The following is a 24184-nucleotide window of genomic DNA, read 5'->3' as shown; positions in this document are numbered from 1 at the left end:
AAGCATATGAGCTGACTGCTGTCCTAACCTACATCGTACGTGTGGGGCCCAGAAGCCAAGGGGCTGCCATGTCAGCCCGTAGAAAGCGATGTGACAGAGGAAGGACGAAAGGCAATTGAGCTGACGTGTTGGGGAAGGGCTTTGTTTTGCTGGTTTTCTCACTGGTCAGCGATGGGTCAGTAGTATGGAGGTACTTGGCATGCTCCTGCAGTAAAAGTTACTGTAAGGCACCATGGCACTGGTCTGGAGGCTGGAGATGAAGGGGGTGCAAAGGACCTCTTGGTCCCGTGGGTTCACCTTTCTGGGGAGATCTTTGCTTTTCTTCTTTTTGCACCGAGGAGGTCTTCTTAACTACAGGGTGGTTGTGCCACGTGAATTATTTTTCTGCTGGGTGTTGTTTGTACTGTAGCAATGGCAAAAGTTCATCTGGACCCAACAGCAAGCTTCTGCTGCCCGTTTGAACTCAGAGGGCTCGTCACCCTCCCAGTGCATCCCAAAGTGCTCTTCGGCACTGAGGGGAGAGCTACGGCTTCATGGCTCACTCACACTGTAGTGCCTTGCTTGAAATCTTCACCAAGGGGGCTCATTTACTTGGGCTAGTGTTTTTTAGGATTGTGCATTGGACTTGAGGATATCCAAGCTTACCACCCGCAAGCCCGTGAAAGGTGCCATCAGCTCCTAGCCACTGTCAGCACCGTCCATTTTCAGATGCTTAGCAAAAATTTCAAGACCAATTGCTCTTCCTACTCTCTGTCACCCAGAAGGGAAAACAGGACATCAGAAAAGCCTGTTGGAGGGTGCCAGGCCAGTTACCTACAGCAGGGAGTAGGGCTGTGCATGGAAGGAAGGAGGTGGCTCTGCCCTGTGCTGTCGCTGTGCAAAGCATCTCCTCCCGTACTTGCTTTTGATGATGAAAGCCCATCTCAGGCTGGCTGGCCCACTGGATTATCTGTCTTGGATTTAGTGTGTCCTACCCATCTGAAAAGTAGGGAGTGTTTTTCTCCTGTCATCCCCAAATGGAGGACGCTCACTGCCTGTCTGTCTGCTGCCTGCAGCAGGCGTCAGAGATTAGCAGCCATTCAAGAGAGGCCACTGCTGTGAGCCAAAAGGGTTTCAAGAAAAAAAGAAAGGGTCGAGGAGAGGCAGGGAGAAAGGGAAGTGAGAGAGACATGCACACATCAAGTAACTAGACCCAAACTAGCCTGGCAGTCCCATCCCTAGAAACCAAGGCTTTGAAATGAGAAATGTTTTTCGTATCTTAAATCTCAAGTACAAACAATAAAAACCAGCCCAGACTGTGTTCTTTGAAGAGAAAGTACGAGTGACCTGAACACTGGTTATCAGCAGCGTCATTAAGATAAACCCTTAACATGATTTAAAGCATCCGAAACTGAAGGCAGCACTTTCAGATACTAACAAAATGGTCTGACATTGGGGATGAAAATCAATAGTAATCTGATGTCACTAAAAATACTCAAAAGTGTCCCATGGCTGATGGAGGTGAGATTAGTGTAAATATTTGTATTCTAATCAGTGGCACGCGAGGGCTGGAGGCGGCCTTTCTGTCTATTTAATTAATGGAGTAGCTTTTTAAAAGGATCCTAATCATATGTGATTGTATCTGCTTATCAACATTTTTGCTAATTAGATGATATGGAGGCAGTCACTCTGCTAATTCCCTCATCCAAACAGCATATCCTGCACAGATAAAGTACAGTCTCTTTTTAATAAGAAACAATCATGAGACAGACTAACCTTAATGGTGCTTATTATCCGAGGATCTTTGGGATTTTCTCTTCTACCCACCCCCTCCTTCCTTTTCCTTCATTCACTGCTTCAGTATGCCAGATGGATGCGGATGCGGCAGTCCCTGTTTCCCCCAGTCCCCCACTTCAGGCACCACCACGTCCAGCCTGCTCTTCCCTTCCAGCCAGGCATCAGGTCTGCAAGGGCAGGGGTTGTCAGCCAGGTCAGGATGGGAAGCAAAACATGGAACACGAAGTAGCAAAATGCCCCGAGCTTTTGGTCACCCAGACCACAGGTGACCCCAAGCTTGCAGCCCCAATCCCTGACCTTGCTTTTGGCTCCCCAATGCACCCTGGTCCAGAAAGGAGTGAGCATCTCCAAGTTGTGACAACTTTATATTATTATTATTATTGTTGTTGTTGTTGTTGTTGTTATTTTTATATTGGATATTAGGAAAACTTTCTTCACTGAAAGAGTTATCAAGCATTGGAACAGGTTGCCCAGGGAAGTGGTTGAGTTACCATTCCTGGAGGTATTTAAAAGAGGTGTAGATGTGGCACTTAGGGATACAGTTAGTGGTGGGCTTGGCAGTGTTAGGTTTACGGTTGGACGCGATGATCTTCAAGGCCTTTTCCAACCTAAATAATTATTATTATTGTTGTTGGGGATTTTTTTTCTTTCTTCTGTTTTAAAAAGGTCTGAGGGCAGAGGGAGTCTACACGAGTGGTTTCTCACCAGCCCTGTAGATCCTGTGACAAGGCCAGGGTCCTTTTATCTAAACCAATATAAGCTGGAGACATTTGTTCCAAGTCCTTTGGCTATCTAAACAAACATGGGTCGCGCTTCACTCCACCAGTCAAACTGTCATCGGCTTCCTCCCCCTGAGGCAGCCCCGTCGGAGGGGACACTGCACTGGCTCCCAGGGGATGGGCGCTTTGGGCTGACCTCCTGCTGGGGGAGCATCTGCCTGACTTCATAAGAAGGTTGAAAACTAAACAGAAAATTTGCCCCAAAGAATGCCTCCTTACCTCCCAAAATATAAATGCATCATGATAAGGAGAAGCTGTCCCAAATGGGTATGGGTGCCACCCCAAGAACCTCTGGGTGGACCAGAGGCAGCTGCCGGGGTGGGGGGGTGGAGGGGGTGTGATAGGTGCCTGGTGTTTAGTTTTGGGATGTCAGGAGTTTGCCTGCTGTTGTTGCAGCTGTGAATGTTGAGCAGAGAAGGCTTAACTGACATGGATCCCTGCCTCCACGGGCAGGAGGGAGGGTCAGTGTGTCCCATGCATTGATCCCGTATGTTGGGCTCAGCATGGAGGTTAGCTGGGACTTGGGAGATGGGGTGGCTCTGGGGAGGGCTGGCTGGGAGGGACCCCCAGAGGCTGGGAGACATTGCTGAAGGAGGACCCAGATTCCTAAGCCTGCATCCAGCTTTTCTGAGCCTCAGGCTGGGGTTTGAGTCTAAACCGAGGTTCAGACAAGAAGACAACCAGCTTCTAGGTGGTGGTGAGGGGCAAGAACGCCATGAAACCGCTCTTTTTTGAGGTAAGAAGCCAAAGAGGAGGCCTGATCCTACTTAGTGGAGTCAAGGGTGGGCCTAATATTTTTTTTTTTATGTTAGATCATGCCCTATGCCCAGTCTTGGAAAGCCCAAATGGTGCTGTAACTTGCGTCCATGGACTCTGACTCCAGCAGAATTCAGGGCACTTTGATTTCATTGCCTGGGTCATCTCCACCTGCGCTGTCCTCCTCCAGGCATGGCTATGCTGAGGTTGTAGTCAGCAACACAGTTGGCCGGTCCTTCTACTATTCCTCCTCTTTCGCACAGTCCCTGACCATCCTTCCTCTCCGTGCTATGTGCAGGAATTAATTCAATATTGACCACTTTCCCAGAGTGGTTTCCCGTTGCCAGTTCCATGACTGAGGGCTACAACTTGAAAAGAGGAGGGACTTCTGGGCCAAGGATTGCATTGCAAGCCGTTGAGTCCTGGGGCTTAATGAGGCACTGCTTATCAGCGAGCGTGCTTATCTGGAGCCTGCCGACAGTGTACCTGCTCCAGCCCCATCGTGAGCGAACATGTTTTACCACCCAGTTGCAGGGAGCCGGCAGCACGCATGCGGTCAGATGGCACGGTTCAGCTGATGCGTGGTAACTCATGAAGCTGCAGCAACTTTATCACTTCACAACATCCATACATAGCCACAGCCTTGAATCTTCTCAGGGGAAGAAAGGATGATGAGTTACTGTCCTGGGATTTTCTCTCTGTCTCCAGTCAGTGGGAAGTGGTATGTGGAACATTCATTTAATAAACCAGAGGGGAAAAGCTGTAGATCAGCTTCTCATTATTCCAGTGCTGGCTCACGCCATCGCTTGGGTTTGTGCCTGACAGTTCAGTGTGTTATTTGAGGCCACTCAAGCATTCTGCAGAAATGATGCCACCCTCTTCTGAAAGCATGGGGTTCATCCAAACAGGGAGGGCCTGCCTCTATTAGTAGGTTTATCAGTGCTAACTTCATCTCAGTTTTAGGGCTCAGTTTGCAAAGGAGGCGCCCACTTTGGAGACCGGTTCCTGTTGAGAGCCACTGCCCCAGCAGGAAAACCTGGAGATGGTTCTTCTGATGTGGACCTCTGAAGTAAAGCAACTCTAGATGGGTAAAAAAGCACTGGTGGGGCTGGTTTGCTGAGGAAGGGGGGAGTCTAAGTGGTACAAAACTTAGGTGAGGGTCCTGGTGATGTGCATGTAGACCGAACCCCTCTGAGTAAAAGAAGCAGCATCTTTCTCTAGAAGGTAGGAGGGATTGTAGGGGACCACTGTAAGTGATTGTCCCTAGTATTTGCTAGTGTGTTATACCTACATCCAAGCAGGGGGGTGGCTGGGCAATCAAGGTAGCAGGTGGGGGACTGATGAATTACAAATTACTTTTCTGGGAGTGAGGAACTGAGGAAGACCCCACATTGAAGCCACCAGGACGAATGTCCTGGTCCTGCCTATGGGCACCTTGTATGTGGGGCTGCCAGGAAGAGTGAAGTTTCCACACTGCCTTGGCAAAGGTTTGGTCTGAGTTTATTGCTGAGGTTAAAAGACTGGACAATATAAATTGTAAATGTTATGACTTGAGAGCTCATAAATTCAGTATACAGCCCCATTTCAGAAAGCGTGTGCGCAGTGCAGCCGTGCTGCCTTGGATTCACGAGTTGCCCATGCCCCTGTTGCTCAAACCCAACTCTCCAAAGAGCCCTTCTGCCCTGCCCTGGCTCCTGAGAAGATGCATGTGTGTGTGTGTGCACAGACGGTCAGAAACACAAAACCATACTGCCCAGGGATGCCATCCTTTCTGTGCACGCTGGTTTTGCTGTTTATGTACAGACATGGATTCCTTGCCACTGCTTCAGCCCAGAAACCAGTGGTAGTGCTGGAGTAGTATTTGCCCATATCTATCTGCAGCGACAGAGCAAGTAGAGGTCTTGAAGATGATGTTGCATTCTCCAGGAGGAGGGACATTCCCCCCTAGCTGGAGAGCTATCTTTGTTTACCTGGGCTCCAAGTGTCGTCGCTTGGGGCTTGCAAAGGAGCTTTATGGTCTTACACATGTTCCTGTGTGCAGGCAGCTTGAACTGCCTGGGTGAACTGGTCACGCACAGTCAGTGGAAGCAGCATTGTCTCTGAGCTGTGGTGGAGACTGCCAGAGTGGGAATGATGGAGCTTTTGACTAATGTACAAGTCCCTCCCCAGGTTTTGCAGTTACCCTGCTTGCGTCCCCCACCCCAGAGCTGGATGGCCCCTGGGAGCAGAAGGCTGATGAAAGCTTTTCAGAGGCGTGGTTAACATGCTGGGCAGTTTCTGGGGTGAGTTATGACGAGGTTTCTACATTTGGGTCATGGCTGTCACTATCCAGTAAAAAGTTCCTTAAGTAAATGGGTTAGATGTAAGCATCTTTGACATCATGTGCTTTTTCCTCTTTTCCTGAAAGATGGAGAGGTGAAACTAGCCTACTCTTAGGATTGGTCCATCCCATGCCAAGGATGTAGGTTTTGGTCTGGGAACCCTAACTGAAGCCAACAGGGGAATGCAGCACCCAGTGCCAACCTACCGTCCTGCTAGGAGCAGAGCTTATGACACTGTCTGAGTAGGGGCAGCTGGGGACAAATCCTGGGGGGACACCAGAAGATGCCATGGAATGCCCTTCTCCTCAGTCAAGTGGAGCAGCATGCAATAAGCATGGAATGGATGGGCTTGGCAGGTGGTTGCCATAGACCTCGTAGCTCCCTGTCCTTGCGCAAGCACGCAGGGGTCAGGGCTTGGGGCAGGCTGTGCTCTGGCTGGTGCCGGGTAAGCCCCAACCTGCTTTTCAGAAGACAGAGCCCTGCAGCCCCCTGTGCACAGGCCCCAGCTGTGAAGGCATGCGTGAGTCAGCGCCGAGCGCTCCCTTGGGTGCCAGGGTTTGTTTTTGGGGTCCAGCACAGGGGTCGATGGCAGCACTTGAAAAAATCCACACCAGCCTCTCCCAACAAAACCAAGTCCCCGAGCTCCTGCCAAATTTCTCTGAACAAAGTGGCTCAGGCCTCCTAGATGGCACGCTCGAGGTTTCCCCTCTCCCAAGGTCCAAGCCTGGACAAGGCAGTTTCAGCAGTGTTTTGGCTCAGAGGTGGCTGTGCAGCACTAGTCCTTTGGAGCAGTATAGGTGCTGAGGGTCGCATTGGATGTACAGCTGGCATTTGCTCATTTTGGAGACCTTTTACCAAATGAGCAACAAGAAAGGAGGAGGTTATATTTTTGAAATAATTTTTAATTACTGTAAAACCCACGTTCTTGCTGGTTTGTTTTTCGATCAGACTTGCAGCAAATGTGTCATTAACGCCACAAGAGCACGTGTGAATATAGGGCTGCGCGTGCAGGTTCACGCGTGCACGGCTGGGCAGGCAAGGCTTGAGGTCCCTGCCTAGAGGCACAGTCCTGCCTGAGCAGACTCAGGAACACACTGCATACGCTGGCCAAACCATGCTGCGTTTTCCTATCCTGGCTGAAGTCTATTTGGCAGCGTTCTGGTCTGACGGAACCATCTTCCTTTGCTTCCCTCCACCCAAACCCTGGAAAACTTTGCAAATTCACCTGAAATGTTTGCCATTCCTCAGCACCATGTTTGTGTGACCCACCATAACTGCCCTTTCCCGGGAGTTGGTTCTGAATGTGGAGTAGAGATAACGTTTAACAGGCAAGACCAGATTAAAAGGAGATAAAGGGAATAAGGGGAGGGGGGGCGGGAAGGGAAAGGAGGGGAGGGAGGAGGAATGCAGAGGTATGTGGCTGCATGTTGTACTCTGTTTATGCATAAACAGGCACGCTTATCGATATCCAGATGTAAGCATGTGTGCGGGGTAATATCTCCTGAAACAATAGGCGCTACTCGACGTGGGGAGTGCTGCTGGAGCCTCCCCATCAGATGCTGCCGTGTTATCAGGTTGCAGCAGGCGTTCCCATCTAATGGGGGATCTGAGCCCCGCCAGCTGCACCCGGGGCTTTCAAAGCCTCTCCTCCAGCCTTCAGCCTGCTTTGACTCTCCGAGGAGGGAGGGCAAGAGGGGACAAAAGGGGCCAAGCACCTCCAGAAGCAATACTTGGTGCGCCTGGCTGCCCAGCTTCACACCTCGGCAGGGATGCAGGAGCTGGTGTGGCCACCATGCGTCCGTGGGGCTGGCAGCAGGGTGACACCGAGGACCCAGCCAGCCCTTGCCAGGAGGGGAGAGCCCAGCCCGCAGCAAAGCACCCGCTTTGTTCAGTGCGGGACAGATAATGTCAGAGGGGCCAGAGCAGCCATTTCACCCCCATCCCCTGCGCTGTGGCAGGACCAGGAGCCAGCCCTGGGGGCAGCGCTGGCAGCCAGGGGCCTTTTCTCTTATTTTCTTCTGTGCTTTTAAGGAAGACTCCAAGAGTAAAAAAAGGCTTACAAAACCTTCTTTCCCCCTGCCTCTCCCTAGCACCAAAAATGCAATGACCACTAATTTTACATGGCTTATAACTGCAAATAGCTCTGGAACTAATTAATTTGACAGTGCGGCGGCTGCCTGTCTTTTTCACCAAAATCAATTAAGGAAACGCACATTTCCCCTTCTCCTCCCTCCCCTCCCCGCACCGCTTTGCAGCGAGGAAGAGGGGAGAAGGGGCAGTGAGGACCAGGCACTGCTTTCCCAGGGCTCCCGGGGGGGTCGGGGTGGGGAGCCGAGCGCAGGAGCACAGCGAAAGGGGATTAACAAGGTGGAGGGAGAGACGCTGCTGCTTCTGCACAAGAGGAGCGGGGATGCTCCCCAGGGACGGGTGGCGGTGGGAAAGCTTGATTGCCACACGCAGCCACGCTGTGCTGCGTTCCTCCCTCCCTCTGTCCCAGCTCCCTGAAGACCCCCATGAATTGTCATTCCTTGCTGGTGCAGGGGGGGAATTGGCTGCCGGGCTCTCGAAGCATTTTTTATTTGCATGGCTAATGAGCCCCTCCAGAAGGGGCTGCAAGGGAGGCAGGTGGGAATTTCGGCACTGTTTGCTTGCCAAGCGAGGGCAGAGGTGTGTGTTAAGAAAGAATCAGCGAGGAATTTAGGGAAGCAAATTTTGCATTTGCGAGAGGCAGTGGGAGAAATTGGAGAGGAGTCTCATGCCATTTTTAAGGCTCCTGGCCTTGGACGTTTAAAACCACAGCCAGGGAGTGATGGCGAGGAGTGTGCTGGAGGGGTCTGCGGCTCCCTTCTGCTCTAGGCTGGATGCAGGGCAGGAGGGTCTGAGCTGGGGGGTGTTGTATCAGCATCACGCTGCTTCCCAAAATATCCAGCAAGAACAGGACCCCGCTCTGCGCTTGTTCTTCAGGTTCTACTTCCAGGTGGAAATGAGAGCCAGGTCTGGGGGAAATGGGTTGACTGATGCCAGAGCTGTGTGATCATCCAGGTCCCCAAAAACACCCTTTTCAGGGAATGGGAGACAACCGTCCTCAGGACACTGTGTCGAGACACCTGGCCAAGCTGGGTAAAACCTCCTGAGCGTTATTTCTGTAAATGCCTCCATTTGGTCCATATCGCCTTCTCCAATCTCTATTGAAATGCCCTTCTATTAATAAATAACTCCATTCTCCATTACCCCATCTCCACAGCTCACGTTGAAGTAACTGGGAATTTGGGTTTGGTTTTTATAGCCATTAGAAATAGATTTTATCTTTATTAAGGGCTTTCTCTCCACCTCCCCAACCTTTGCTCCATTGCACCAAGCACGGCAGCGGCTGGAGCGGAGGAAGCAGGTTCCCGGGCTGAGCTCAGCACAAGGAGAGGAAGGAGAACATCTCCCTTGTTTCAGCCAGGGCAGAAGGGGTTTTGAAGGGCCAGGTTCTTCCCTGTGCGTTGGTGGCCTGTGAGTACATCTCCATAGCATGGCGTAAAGAAAGAGAAAACAAGGGAGAAATTTTGAATGAAGAATATTTAAGAAATCATGTATCTGGAAGACTTAGTTTTCAGGCGTTTGTTTATTTTTTTCTTTGTGAGGGTTGGGAAATACCTATAAGGAAACCTGCCTGAATGCAGTCATGATGCTGAGCGACCACATGAATTTGGGGAAGATTTTCTTTTTTTAACTGTGGCTTGTAAACATTCCCTGGAAAATATTTGAGTTTTGAAGTGCATTGGTTGGTCGTGATTGGGCAGGGAAGTCACAGGGCGGCATTTTTATCCCTGGGTTGGATGGCAGCAGTTTCTGGCAGGGAAATCAGTGCATGTAAATTAGAATTGTGGTTTCCATGAATGCTATCATATATGGGTTGGAAGCTGATTTTCCAAGAGCAATCGTGCCAGGAAAACTTGTGCTCTCACATAGCCCCAGGCAGCAAACACAAGTGACACAAACATGGTGAGGGTGAGTTCATTTACAACTGTGACTGTTCAAAAAGTATTTCTAAAATTTGCCTTCCCTGCTGTTCCTCCCCTGTCCCCCCTTCCTCCTCCCCTTCCAGCTATGCCGGAGTGAGCTAGGAGGTTTGGTATCCAGCCTTACGCAGCGGCTGGTGCTCGGCTGGCGGGATGGGCGCTGAGGCCGGCGTGCACCTGGGCGCAGGTAAGGCTCTGGCAGGGTGGGGACTGGATTCCTTCCCGGCCCCTCTCGGCAAACAGCTCCTGCCCTGGAGCCCTGCGTTCCTCTGCCCTTATCTCCCTGTGCAAGGCAAAGCTATAAATGTTATTGGCCATGAAGTTATTCATCCCCTTCAAAGTTACACATATGCAAAATAGGCTCCCCTGCTAGAAATGGGAGCCTTCTTAGCAAGAGTGTTTAAAGATAGGGGGTTTTATATAAAATTCTCTGAGAAAGAAGTGCATTAACACATAGCAACGTTAATAGCACTAGATCTGTAGAGACCTATTTATGTATATTACCACAGGTAAATGCCCACAGCATTTCTTACAAGGTAAATATACTCTTGCTCCAGGTGTGGCTAAATCGAGGTGCAGAGCAATGGCCTGGCTGGTCCACACAGCGGGCAGGGGAGAGAATAAGTGGGAAGGGACAGAAAGGAGCTTGAGTTGTGACACAGGTCCTGCCTTCATCTCAGGCACAACTCAGCCCCCCTTGGCCCCTCACCATACCCATCCCAGGGATGTGGCACCAGGCCCTGCACCCACAGTGTTTGGCACGGCACACAGCAGCCTCTGGCCCGGCTCGATGCAGTGATGCTCTTACCAGAGCAAAGACCAGACTTTCAAAGCTCAGAAGACCCACTGCCGCCTTCTGGGAGTTTATAAAATTCATTCTAGTTCATACCTGTTGTTGTTTTAAAACCATTCCTTTCTGAGGAATGACTCAGCTCAAGAAAGAAAAAGTTATTTTATTTTTTGGCTAACTAGGAGAATCCAGTGATATATAAGGGGATGGGAGATCTCCTTGACCTCCAGAGCTGGAAGAAGCCATTTCCACATTTATGGCATATCTATTTTTATTAGGCTCGGGCACAGGCTATGCTTGCCTATATCAGCCATCTCCCGGTTTTCCCCCCATGTTGTCTGTTGATGGCTCAGACCAAGACCTTTACAACGCTTCAAAGCCAGCTGAGCCTGGAAACGTCTGGACAAGCCAAGCAGCAGTTTCCAGTCGCTCTGCCCCATCCCCTTCCCTTCTCTCCCTGTGGGGCTGCTCTCTGCTAAGCAACGCGGGACGGGGCTTTTTGGGGAAGCGAATGCAAGACCCTGGCTAACTTCTGTCCCATATTTCAACTTCCAAGGCCCAACATCAAACATGTCACTGCAGCCTGAGCCCCCATGAGCCTGACGGAGGAGCAAAAAGAGAGGGCTGGAGGCAGCAGATCCTAATCTTTATTAAATAAGAACAAAGCTTATGCCGGCTAATGAGAGAAACAAACCGATGAAAGATCCGGCGAGCTCCTCAGAAGGACACAAAGAAATTCTCTCTGAACAAGAGCAGGCTAAAAATATTCCCGAATATTTATTTTGCTGGCAATGGCTTCACAGGCTCCAGATTCAATGCCGCCTCTTTGGGGATTGGTATGGCCGTCGAAGTGATTTCAGAGGGTGCTCCGAACTCTGCATGACGCCCAGAGCCGCAGCAGAAACAGCCTTGCAAGCCAAGATGCAAGAGCATGATCTGCCTCAGTGCTGTGAGAAGACAGCCAGTCCCTGTACACCTCTGGTTCTCTAAGAACAACAGGGTGGTTTACCATCAGTTTAGGCCCATCATCCTGTTTGGAGCTAATATGTAAGAGCCAGAGATGCTGCAGGTGTTTTTCTCCAGTGTCAGTCCCTTTCTCGACATGGGTCCCTGTGCATGGGCTGCTGAGGCTGCCAGCGCCAAGACCTGCACTGATGCTGTGCACCCTCTGCATCACGACATCAGACACATCAGGGACAACCCACAGGAAACTGGGAACACTGGTGGTCTTTTCCAGCTCGAGCCCACAATGTTCCCCCAGTGAATCTCCATAACCAGCTGGCCCTCACCAGCTCCAAGTCTCCTCTCTGCAGCAAGCCACAGCCCACGCAGCCATCATCAGTAAAGGTATGGACATCATTTTCAATCAAACCCAAAACCACGTGAAATTGCCCAGATTGCGCACGTAGCGTAATGAACTCCAAAGCACGGACTGTGCCTGGGGAAACCAGTCAGGGTGGGGAGCATTTTGGGGGGCTGTGCTCAGCCTGGTGTGGGCTGTGGATGCCAGCAGGCAAGGAGCTTGCACCCACACAAGTGTTTGCAGAGATTCAGCCAACCCAGCTCTTTCGCTCCTCCTGCCCTTGCCACCTCACATAGGCCCCCACAACCTCTGTCCAGCCCATCATCTCCAGCGACAATGGGAGTGATGGCAACCACCATACTGGATCAGACCGCCTGGCTGGGGCAGGTGGGCAGCTTCCCAGGCTGCTCAGAAATTCAGCTTCGCAACTGCCCCCCGCTTTCCCATATGGGCTGAGCCCCAAACCTCAGCCTTGACTGCCACTGAACTTGGCTGAAAACGTCGCTTCCAAAGGCAAAAGCAATGCAGCAACGAGGTCTGCAGTTCCTCCTCCACCTCTGCCTTCGCTGACCATGAAACCTCAGCCTCTGCTCTTTTAATGTACTGTGGCTGAACTTGCTGCCAGCAGGTCAAAGGGAACATAATTTACTCGGGCTTTGATGCATTTGATACAGTTTGGGGTGAAAAGGGAGAGGGGGAGGACAGGAGACGGAGGGGATAAGCGGTGGCAAGGAAGGAAGAAGGTTGCCTGGTTGTATGGGAACTGGATTAGTATGAGGATGACAGAGCCATTTTCTAGCCAAGAGGGACTTAGCAATAACCAAGAGGGTTTTGACTGGAGCAGGGGCTCCACGTGCTCAGATCAGCGCAGTGGGTAGGAGGCAGCCTGAGCATTTGTCTGCAGGCCCCTTTTTATCTCTTTCTCCAGTTAGGAGATTGGGACGGGGAGGGGGAGGGGAGCGTTTGTATTCTGTATCGCCTGGAGAGTCCTTTTACTGCTCAGGCAGGACCACGGGACAGTTGTATTTCCCCTCCTCGCAGCCAGTTCTCATCGTGTTTGCGTGTCCTTACACACCCTCCTTGTCTTAGAGCCCTTCGCCAGCTGCTTCGTGAAGCCCCCCTGCCCATTTTCCTGCTGGAAGGATGTTGCAAGGCAGAGGGCAGGTAAATAAACCCAGGTGGTACCATAGGTGGCTTTTTTGGAGAGAGAAACTGCAGGTACCAATTGCCCAGTCTACACTCAGAGCATGGAGAGCTCGGACACCGAGGCCAGGCTGCAGCCAGGGGAGCGCAGCCCTTACATTGCTTCTGGCTGGGCTTTTTTGCAGCAAGATGGTCCAGATCATCTTGCCAGCTCTGTCCGCACTGGTGTTGTCCAAACCCCAAAATACTGTGCAAACATCCACCCTCTACCCTTCTCATTCCTCTAGCAACCACCATCAGCCTTGGAGAAGTCAGGGGCCATCACGTGCCTCTTGCTGTAAGTTTTTCTACAGGTACCAAAGCTGTACCTTGGCTATAGGCTTCAGGGCAGGACTGAATTAACAGCAGGAGCCAGCAGCTTTTGCAAAGGGCCCCTCCTGATGGCAACACTTTCGGGTCACACCACACACCTCACTGGGCTGTGAGCACTTGGGTCACAGTGATGCTTTCAAACACAGGTCGCTTCCCCCTTTTTTTGTAGGGGGTTTGAAACAGGAAAACGGCAACATCTCTTGTGAGAACCTAAATACTTTACCCTCCAGCTTTTGTCTTGGCTGGCTGGTGTTTACACAGGGGCAGAGAGGCCAGGAGGAAGCGAAGCGATGTGGCTGCTGTGGTTTCAGTTCTCACTCCACCTCACTACTGAGAAACTGGACCCATGGTTTGGTTTGTGGCTGGGAGGGAAGAGGAAAGGTCCTTGGATCTGATCCCTGCTGGGGAGGCTCTCCCAGCCCCGCAGAGGCACCAGCAACGCTGATGGGGGGCCTTGAAAAAGAGGAGAGAAAACCAGACCCTCAACAAACCCCGCTCCAGCAGCCCACGGTGCATTAATATTCATTGCAGACCGAGGGGTGTAAATTCACTGCTATCTCCTCAGAGTTTGCCGTTTATGCCGTTCATTTCAAATAGATGTCACTACTGCCTTATGAGCACTCCTCCGAGCCAGCCGGTTAAATGGACCTAGTGCATTATAGTAATGGAGTAACTGTATAAAAACAATGAAATCCAATCTCTTTAAACTGATTTGATGTCTGCCTGAACCACAACATTTCCTGCTAATGGCTTCCTTCATTTTGTAACCGTGATCTCCACCTGATCAGATTACAGCTGTTTTTAATTACAAAGCTAATAGAGTTTGTAGGCAGTGTCAGGCAGACGGCGCATGCCTGGGGTGGGCACAGGGTGGAGGGGAGCCGGCGGGGGCTCTGCGTGACTCTGCTAACACACTCAGCCCGTCAAGCTGACTGTCAAAACACTGGGAGTGGGGGACAGCTAGGAGGAACAGTGATATTTTTTGGCGTGGAGCCAGCACACCGATCTCCAGGCCAGTTTGTGCGACAGCAGACAGCCCTGGGTTGTGCTCCTGCTACATGCTCAGGATGCCTTGTCACCAGGCCAGGCAGCTGGTGATGCCCAGCAGATTTGTGGCATGTTTGGTTTGGTCCTCCTGTGAGACAGGTGCTAGGGTCACAGGAAGGCATGGGAAGGGCAGAAACAGCTTTTCTTGATGATGGAGTGTAAAAAGACCAAGAGAAAGGAAAAAGAAAGGAAAAAAGACCAGAATAGGGATGTGTGGTGCCATTTGACTCTGCAACTGATGGGGCAGGAAAGAGCATTGTGGATAACTGACAGTGGAAAAAGCCCTTGAGATTGATGTCTTTCTTACGGAATAGTGCAGTCAGCTGCAGGGTCTGCATCTTCTGCCTTGCCTCGGCCCAGACAGCAAACCCCTGGGGACCACCTCCACAGCTCAGCCCCATTCCCAGTGGCCTCGTTTCTTCCAGTGGTTCATTTGTGTACTGATTGCTCCATCTCTCCAGGTTAGGGGCACAGATCAGCATAGCTGCAGGGGGAGAAGCAGTTCGAAAAAGCTGTTCCAAGCAGCACTGGCCAGGAATGCCTGTATTCAGCAGAGCATGTGCATGGCAAGCCCCAGTTTGACTCTCTGATGGTGGGGAAAAACCTATGGGTGTGTTACAGATTGGTGCTGGGTAGTCCATGCTGATGTTTAGGATTCAGCTGAGACTGGGCTCCGTTGAAGTTGGCTGAAACATCTCAGCAAAGAAACAGCAGCATCTCCCTCTCATACCTCCCTGTCCTGCCATGTGAACTTTTGTGGGCTGGTGGAGCTACTCTTGTCTACCAAAGCATAGCGCCAGGCAAGTGGGATGGCTTGGTGGCAAGCAACCCACTTACAGCAGCTGAGGAAGGGTGGGAGCAGGCAAGAGGAGGACCCTGACTCAGCCAAGCCTCCATGGGGGTGTCCCTGGGCAGTGTGAGCCACGTCAGAGGCGCCCCACTCGATTCACCCTGCTGCAGGAGATGCTCGTCCCTCACTGTTGTAATGCCAGAGCTGCCCACGTCGGGTTACGCACCAGCCTTGTAAATGATTTAGGGTCCACATCAAGAGCGCATCAATTATGTACCCTGGGACTTAATTATTTAGCTTGACAGGAGTCTCTTCCCTTAATTTCATTGTCTTCTCAGTCTCCCCTTTCACAACAGAGCCATGGATGCTCTGCTGGGAAGGGTACGTTGTCGTATGTCTCTGCTCCTTCCCAGTATTGCCCAAACTCATCTATTTCCCCCTTCCTTTAGTGAATGAGGAAAACAAGCCCCACACGTGACACTGGGTCAAAGTGAGGGTCTGGGCCTGTGCACCACAGCTGCTGTGCTCTGCCCTTGAGGTGTGTTAGGGACTGGACTCTGCCACTGGTCCTAATTGAGCAAATTTTGAAGAATCTGGTGATGCTGTAGGGGCTTTGGGTGTTGGGATGAATTTCTGTGATTTCCAAAGTCCTTTCCGATGCCTGGTCACCCATCAGCAGCCAGAGAAGAGGGTTCCTATAGCCCTTCCAGGTGCTCCCTGGCAGCACTGGGGGTGCTGCCCGCCTGCCACACCAAGAGCCATCAGCACATACTACCATTACAGTCAGCACTTCCCTCCTCTCCTCCCCTCCCTCTTTTCTTCTCCTTCCACCTCTCCCTTTAACCGAACTTTTAAACCCCATGTCTGGTGCAGATTTTTACAGTAACTGAAGCCTTTGAGAATTGTTACTGCTGTGCTGTTTTCACAGTGACATTACTATGCGCTGCAAAAATGACGAGCATCAAAAGTCGGTCATTGCTGCTGGGAGGCCACGGGTCACAGCAGCCACAGGAGAGCAGGAGATGAAGACATGGCCATGCTCAAGGGGCACAGCTCAGGCAGGCGAGGCCCCAGATTTGACAGGATTTCCTCTCCGCATCATCTCTTCGTCGTGTCTTGGTATGTCTTTAAACATGTTTATTTTTCAACCCTTAAAAACTACCTTTTCCTAAAATAAATAAATGAAGCTAAGACCAGGAGCCTAGGATTTTAAAGCAACCCTACAATAACAAAGCAGTGTGTGCAGATCAGTTGTCATCAGCAACCCTACAATAACAAAATAATACACGCAACCCCATGCAAGGCTGAAACAACCACTATGGGCATGTGAGGAAGGAAATATATTTTCCAGCGTTGAGCTTAACAAGACTTTGTTCTGCAGTAAACTCGGGGGTCAGAATGGGGATGTAAGGACCAAAACACCTTGAGCAGCGTAACTTTAATGTCACGCAGCAGGCAGGGTCATCGGACATGCAGCAAACACCGCTTCATTAGCGTGGGGTTTAATAGTCTGGAAAAGGAAAAGAAAGCAAGGTTTTGCGATGAAACAGGAAGTTCCCTCGAATCCTGGAGCCTTTGAAGAATTGTCAAAGGAATGAGAAGTCTGTATGTTTGAAAAGGCTCTGGGTAGTGGAGCCAGAGGGGGCAGGGGGACACAGGGAGGGAGGCACCAAGCACAGGCCTTCTCCAGTCCCACACTCCACTCTTTGTTCCCCTTTTCTTTTTTTCTTAAATTATTTGATGCTTTTTCATTGCTTTATTTTTATTTTTTCTGACACACACACACACGCACCCTCTGAGGTTAGCAGGAGTTTTCTCAGAGTTAGAGCAAAGCCACGATCCTACATCGGGCTGCTGCTGGCACGGCTTTGCCTGCACCTTGCTGCAGAGCGGTGAGTGGAAGTAGCTCTGTGATCCAGGCTCTGCTCATGCCTGACACACAAAACCATTTTTTTGAGGAAGTGTTTCTGGAGTTCGAAAAGGTCTTGGTTAGCTGTCTTTTTTTTTTTTTTTTTCCCTTTTTAAAATTTATTTCTGCCCCTTCTATTTTTCGGGCATGGCACTTCTCTGTGGCTGTGGGAGCAGATGGGCAATGCCTCCCCTTCCCAGAGTGCCTGGGGTTGACCAAGAGACACCGAAGAAAATCCCTGTATGATTTCTGACACATTTTCTCAGTGTTTGAAATACAAATATGTGGAAAAATTGTAGTGTCGTGGCTTAGCTGTTAGTAGAGGGAATCTAGTTTCTGCAAAACTGATGCTGCTGCTGATGTTTCTGAGGGCTGAGTTTAAAGGCCTGTTGCATGCCCATAAAGAGGACTGGACACTAGACCTAAGAGAGGTTTTCAGCCAGCTGAAGGCATCAGGAGGGTGCCCAGCACTGGAGGGATGCCTGCAGTCACTTCTTCACAGGGAATGGGTTTAATTTCCTTGCAAACCCAGGGTGAGGAGGACCAGCTTTTTCTTCCTACCCACCAAGGGAAACAGAACCTGCCTCTTCCCAGGCAAAAACTGCTGGTGATGAGTTACCTTCTGCACTTGCAGCATGTCCTTCCTGGCACCCAGAAAGAGCAAGACATGAGCAACAAGGTGAACAAGAGGGAGCACCCAGCTGCTCGGCAGAGAGGGCGAGCCTGGTGAAGGGAGCCTGGAGGGAAAGCCAAGAGACTGTCATGACACTGCACTTTCCTCTGTGCTAATTGTACACTTGGGACCAAATTTAGACTGGTGTAACTCTGCTGAAGTCACTAGGGATTAATTTGGCTTCTGGTGGCTCCATTGTTTTAGCTAAATGAGTCAGAAGAAGCAGCCTATTCTTATCTGCGCACAGTGGGGCGGTGACAGTAATGGCTTGGTGAGGCAGACCCCAAAAGCAGCATGACTAGGACCCAGGATCAGGGCTACCACGAGCCGAACGGGGCTGCAAGAGGAAATGTTTTGACATTTGGGTTATAGATGGAGGCAGGCTCGGCGTGGGCGCGCTAGCGGTGCTCACCGCTGCTGCAGGCGGAGGGGAAGGGGGCTGTCAGGTTCCCTGAATATTCGGTGGTGCCGTTTGGAGTTCCTCAATTCTTCAGCCACCGGAGAGGGAAGCTGTGGGTCTGGAAGGGGCACGTGGTGTCTAAGGGGACTTCACACTGCTTCCCGGCCCAGTGAGAAAAGGAGCCAAGGCTGGAAACATCCAAAAAGCACCGGCTGCATCCCTGGGCTGCTCGTGCATCTGTCAGCAGCCGGGTGCGGGGAAGGAGGGATGGGACAGAGGATGGGCTTGCACAAGGTTGGAAGAGATGCCTGGGGCATAAGTTTTGCCTGCTGACACAAAGCAGCATGCCAGTTTTAAGTGTGTTGTGCATTCCTTCAAACTTCTGGAAAAGTCAGGATGGTTGGGAAGTTTTGATTTTTCCAGCCCAGGTTAGGTGCAAGTTGCTTCCCAGCAGAAAGGTGGTTTTTGTGGGAGCTCTGTGCCTCAAGCAGCCAGCACCCAGCCTTGTGGCAGGCAGTTTTGGAGGGGAAACGGTGTGGGCAATGGAGACAAAACCATTGTCCTTCTTCCCATGCCTGCTGCTGCACCCAGTCTCCTCTTTTCATGCTGTACCCACTGGGCAGATAAGCACAAGACTTCAGACTCTGAGGCTTTCAAGTCTGCACCTTTCACCATGGGTAAACACGCTTTAAAGCAAGTACAAAGGCAGATCTTCTGAGGATGGAGATAACAATAGGTAGGAAGGGAGGGGAGAGCAGACCTGGAGCCTCCCTGCTCCCAGCGCTCCTGCACCTCCGTGGCTCAAATAGGCACATTCCCAGCATCCAGGGCCAGATAATAAGCAGAGCCACAGCAGCTATTCAGGAGGCTCTGACCCTGGCTAGGTAACTACATAATGAGCCTGTTTGAATTGCTCCCGTCCCTGCCAAAGGGGTGGGATCGGGGGATGCTTTTGTTTGCAATAATGAACCTGTAATTATGCTACATTTCTTGGTTTTAGCCACATTTTTTGTGTGCGTGTTGTTCTCTTTGTATTGACAGATTTATGGCCAGGATACTCCGCTGCACCACCAGCCGTACGGCACTGTGTGGAGACTGTCTGACTGTTGTCTCGGAAAGGTGTGGGAGGAGGGGGGCGGGGGGGGGGGTGCTCTTTACACTACCCCAGCCCCTGAAGGGTTAAATAAATGCATTAAAATTAATACAAATGGCAGAGGTGCTGCCTTTCCAAAAGTCACTGGTTTCAGCAAGGCAAAACCAAATCTTTTGAGCTTCAGGTGAATAATAAGAATATTAAAAAAAAAAGTAGGAAACGATTAAACTGCATAAATAAATAAATAACACACCAGATTTCAGCTCCAAGGCGCTCAATGAAATTACACTTTGAAATGCAAGGATTAAGCAGGGTAGGTGACAAGGTAACTTTGTTAACAGGCTAATCTCTCGCCTTAACAGAGACAGGGGATTTACATGTGACTGCACAAAACTGCTTTATGGTCTTTTTTTCCAGCTGGAGATGGTAGGAAGGGGGCAGGATGAAATGGGACAGGGTTGGATGGTTTAGAGCCATTTGTAAGATGGGTTTAAACTGATTTTTTTATTATTATTATTATTTTAGGTTTGTTTGTGGTTTTCTTTAAGCAAGTCTGCATGGAAATGTGTTACCAATAATCAGCTGTTTCCAAACAGTTCAGGTAGGGGTTGATGAAGATGTCACAGGATGATGAATAATTGGGTAAAAGCATTTGTGGTGCTCTTTCTCCCTGAATGGTTTTATTTGTTTTCTTGTAAAAAGCCAACCAGCAGCATGGGCCATTCAAAATGTTATGTCAGGACTTCTTTGCCCTGAGTCTATCCCTGAATTTCAGCACTTCTTAATCAAAGGCTGTGTGAAATCTAAATCCATGTTACTATGGCTTTTTTTTTTTGGGGGGGGGGGGAGAGAAAAAAAATAAAAATTAAAAAAAACTTTATGTCTTTACATTTCTATCTGTTACTAAAAGTGACCGTGATGGGCAGAGGAATCTGAAATGAGACCTGAATCTTTCCTGTGAGGTTCTGTACCATAGGGTGCCCACTTCACTGCACCCAGGGTTGAGCCACCCCTCCCTCCTCCAGCAGGCAGAGAGCTCCTGGCTTTGCAGTTTAACCTCTTGCCTGTCAGTGTGGATCTCCACCATGAACCAGAGGAGATGTGGGGGAGCAACCAGAAGTTCAAATTTTCTCCAGACTTCATTTCTGGATAAAAATGACAATGAGAAAACCATCTCCTCCATAATGTTCATTTGAAATTCAACAGAAAACAGCAGGCAGAATATGTTCTCTGGTTTTAAATAGATCTGGTGAAAGTATTTATCATGTCATATTCATTGCAGCATTTCTAGGGTATTTGTGCTGGCTGCAGGCGGAGGGACTGATCCTGGAAGGAAACTCAGTGTCAAGTCCCTAGCCCATTTCTAGATTCATGTGGTGGACCATTTCTAGATGAGATTTCAGCTTTTTCAGGTGGGTGAGGATGATCTCCTCTATGAGGGCATGGGAATGGATGTCCTAGTGAGGGAGGCTCTGCCACTGGGTCAGGGAAAAGTTGCTTTTCGCTTTGCTTTGATGCCTGGGTAGCAGGAGAGACAATGGTTTCACACAGGAGGGTTGTGAACCTCAGTTGAGTACAACTGTTTAAAAATTTTCAAACCATCAGCCCTAAGAGTCTTCCCTACTAATGTTGGAAAAACAGAAAAACGATGTGGTCAAGCATTGCCCCTCAGCCTCCAGACCTCAGGGTTATGTCCATTCCTGCATTTCAAGCTGCCTTTGCAGGAAGGCACATGTGAAGTGCTCACAAAAGGCACATGAAGGTTCAGCAGTGCATCTGCCCAAAACCACCGTGGCCAGCTTGGCCAGTGACATACCAGCAGGTCACGGAGCCAACGGCAGTACAGGCAGAGGTCAGAGCCGCAGTGGTGCGGCAGGAGGGGAGGTGGGGGTACGGGACAGGGCTGTCACAAGCACAGCAGGTGGCTGTTTCCCCTGGGGAGCCATCTGACTCTTCAAAGAAAATGCTCAACTTTGGGTTGAGTTGACTGAACCTGATAGAAGTGCTGGTCCAAGCTCCAGCCGTGACGTGGCCGCTGGGGACCTGGACCCTTCTGCGCCTCAGCAGTGATAACCAGAGCACACCCTCCACACAGCGTATGGGTGACAATAAAACTTGTCGGCTTGCCGCTGCCCAAGGGCTCGAGCTTGTGCACAGGTCATGCAGGCTGCCATGTGCCAGGTCCTAGCAGGGCTCGTCGGAGGTGGACTGCTGTCTGTGAGCACATCAAGCACTTTCCCATGCATGGATGGAACACAAAGCATGAATTACCCACTTTAAAAATCAGACATAAGCCCAACTCTGAAGTTTATCCACCATTTGGGCGCTAAAACATATTCAAACTGAGCATCAGACATTTACTCTGCACAGGAATCTGACCAATTGTTTCCCTTCTCTCTCTCCTCCTTATACCTTAAATCATTTTGACCTTTAATTGGCCCTAATTTGCCCACAGACGGCCCTGGGACCCTTCAACACATTTGCTTGTAATTGGGTCCCTTTGTTATTTTTCCAGAGAGCCACTGCTGGTTGTTTCTTTTTGAAAACATTGTGGCATGTCATTGAGAGCGGAGCCGCTTTTAAATTAGCCCTGCTGGGGGCCAGGAGAGCCCTGTGAAAAGCCCAGCAGAGAGAGACAGGGCTATCTAAATGCAATTATCATATCACTGCGAAAATGTGAAACCAGCCTGAGCTTAAGCAAACATCACACGCCCCTCGGCTGGAGGGTGGTAAATACTTTGCTGGGAGGCACGAGGTCGAACGCCAGCAGAAGAGGTTATCCTGCCATCACACATTCTGCCAGGCGAAGTGGCGAATGTCTCTCTGCCTCTTGCTCCCTACAGCTGGGAATGTAACTTGGAGATGTGTTTTCCTCAGAGGTTTTATTCAAATTCACCTTATTTCAGCATGGTGGTTTGCAAGCAATCGCTCTGGTACAGCTATAGGGCACTGCGCCGCGGAGCAGGAATAGGAAAGTCCAGGCGAGGAGCAGCCATAGCAGTGAGCAACTGTATTAGCAGACAGCCGGCCCTGTGTGCGCTCTTAATCTGGCTGTGGCCACAGTTTGCCCCTAGCCCCACTCATAATGTCATCAAGATCTTAACAGTCCAAAGCTAAGTTAGAACAGCAAGGGATAATACCGCAGCTAGATAGCATCTGCGCTGCCTCCTGCGCTAATGGACAGTTGTTCTGTAACCGAGTCTCCCAGCTCAGTTAGCCCTGCAGCATGGAGACCTTGCTTTAATATTCGCTCTGTGCAGACCTTAAAATCAAGTTAAGTTACAGTGCTGTCAAGCATCTGACCACGGGTTGTTATGCTGATGGTCCTCTTGTCACCAGCTGAGATTGAAGCTGGTGCCCAAGCAGCTGGGAGCTGCAGCGTGTCCCGTAAGGTCATTTTAGTACCAGATCCCAAATAAGTTTACTTTCCATGGCTTAAAGCATTCATGCAGGCAGCACCCACAGAGTTCCGCTGCCTTGGAATAGGTTAGTGAACTACATGTCACATTGTACAGAAAATCAAGTCAGCCGTGGCTGGCAAAAGCCAAGGCTGGATTTCTGCCCTGCAGAGGGGAGTTTTGTATCAGCTCAGTCTGTCTGTGTGTGGCTCCAGCAAGGAAAAGACACTGCTGACACTAGTGGAGGTCAATGGCAACTGAGAAGGACTTGCTGCTCTGCAAAGGTAGTATGTATGATGACACCTCCTCTCCCTCGAGGCTGTGCGCTGAGACAGGCATGGCAAGACAGGGATTGCAATGTGAAAGACACATTTGGAAGGAGGGCAGAGTCCTGCCCTACCAGCATGGCTGTTAAATCCTAGCTGAAGCCAGTAGATGGGCCCTTAGAAACAGACAAACCTCGCAAGTCCTCTGTTGCCCATGGATATTTCTTCATCTGAGGGACTGGAAGCTGTAGTTCCTAATGGTCAAGGCATCTAGTTAGAGTGGCAGCTGGAACTGGCTGAGTAAAGTGGGTCTTACTAGTTGGCAGCAAGACTCCTAGTTGTGTAAAGTTGCTACCATAATCTGGCAACATGGAACTGGCTCTGAGGTGCTGGGGGAAGAAGTCCATCAAAGTGTCCCCCTTGCCCTCACCACGTCAGACCCTGCTCTCCCAGAGCCATGTGAAAGGGGCAGCACTCCTCTGCCCAAACCTCCACCAGCTGGGGCCGCTCACCCAGAACACAGAGCCCTGAAGGCTGCTGGCACAGAGCAGCTCCTGGGTGTGACCGGAGCGCAGATTTTGGCCAGGACATCACTTGCAGACCTGCAACTGCAGCCAAGTCCTTTTCTAAGGTTAACATGGAGCCAGCAGACCTGGGGGTGAGGTTTGGGGTCCACATGATGCACCAGGCATGGCTGGGTTCTCCTTTGGAGGACGGCCTGCACGTGGGAAGCACAGCCCCACCAAAGCAGGGCTGAACACTCTGGAGTCTGCAAAACAAGGTGGGAAGCATTTTTGTAGTCGTCTTCAGAATCTGCCTCTCTCTTCTGACTTAACTGTACATTTTTCCCAGGGTTTTCTGATGTTTCTATGCAGCTTGTTTAGGATCCAAGGCATTTTACCTCTGTGGGTCAGAGCCCACATCTGACCAGAACCTCATTACCAGTCTTAGGTTAAGACTGAAGACCCTCAGAGTTCAGCAGTGGATCCCTGCAGTACGGCTGTAAGGGAGGACAGCATGCACCCTGAAGAGTTTACAGTGTCAGGCTCAGTCCTGGCAGATGCTGGTCCATGTAAGTATGTTTAGACACACGATCCTTCCCCTTGAGCTCAGAGTGCCCAGGATTCTTGCATATGTAAATGTTCGCAAAGGCAGGGCTCTGTTTGTATTGCCTGCTTACTAATTTAAGTTTATATTTAAGCTTCTGATTTTTTTAAAAATCCATCCATAATTTTAAGGAAAGGCTTTTTGCTGTGCTTTTTAAGCAGATGTCTGAAATATTCCTTGTGAGTTCAGTGTGTTGCTGCAGTAGATACAAAGTCTGCATCCAGTAGTTTGCGACAGGGTCTCTCATTTTGCAC

The 24184-nt window shown here is 50.3% G+C and overlaps 1 long non-coding RNA gene across 15 annotated transcripts in view; it reads left to right on the top strand.

The window, feature by feature from the left end:
• The window catches only part of LOC308063020, a 54761-nt gene continuing 30577 nt past the window's right edge, over positions 1-24184 (top strand). For 7 of the 15 annotated variants that reach the window (XR_013927812.1, XR_013927813.1, XR_013927814.1 and 4 more), the window contains exon 1: positions 1-24184. This exon is cut by the window's right edge. This is a non-coding gene — a long non-coding RNA (uncharacterized lncRNA). The other 8 variants (XR_013927804.1, XR_013927805.1, XR_013927806.1 and 5 more) reach the window with 8 other exon arrangements.

This window comes from Falco punctatus (assembly GCF_963210335.1).
Source record: "Falco punctatus genome assembly, chromosome: 4".
Classification (NCBI taxonomy): domain Eukaryota; kingdom Metazoa; phylum Chordata; class Aves; order Falconiformes; family Falconidae; genus Falco; species Falco punctatus.
The sequence above is the reverse complement of the archived record's forward strand: the minus strand, read 5'-3'. Positions and strand labels throughout refer to the sequence as shown.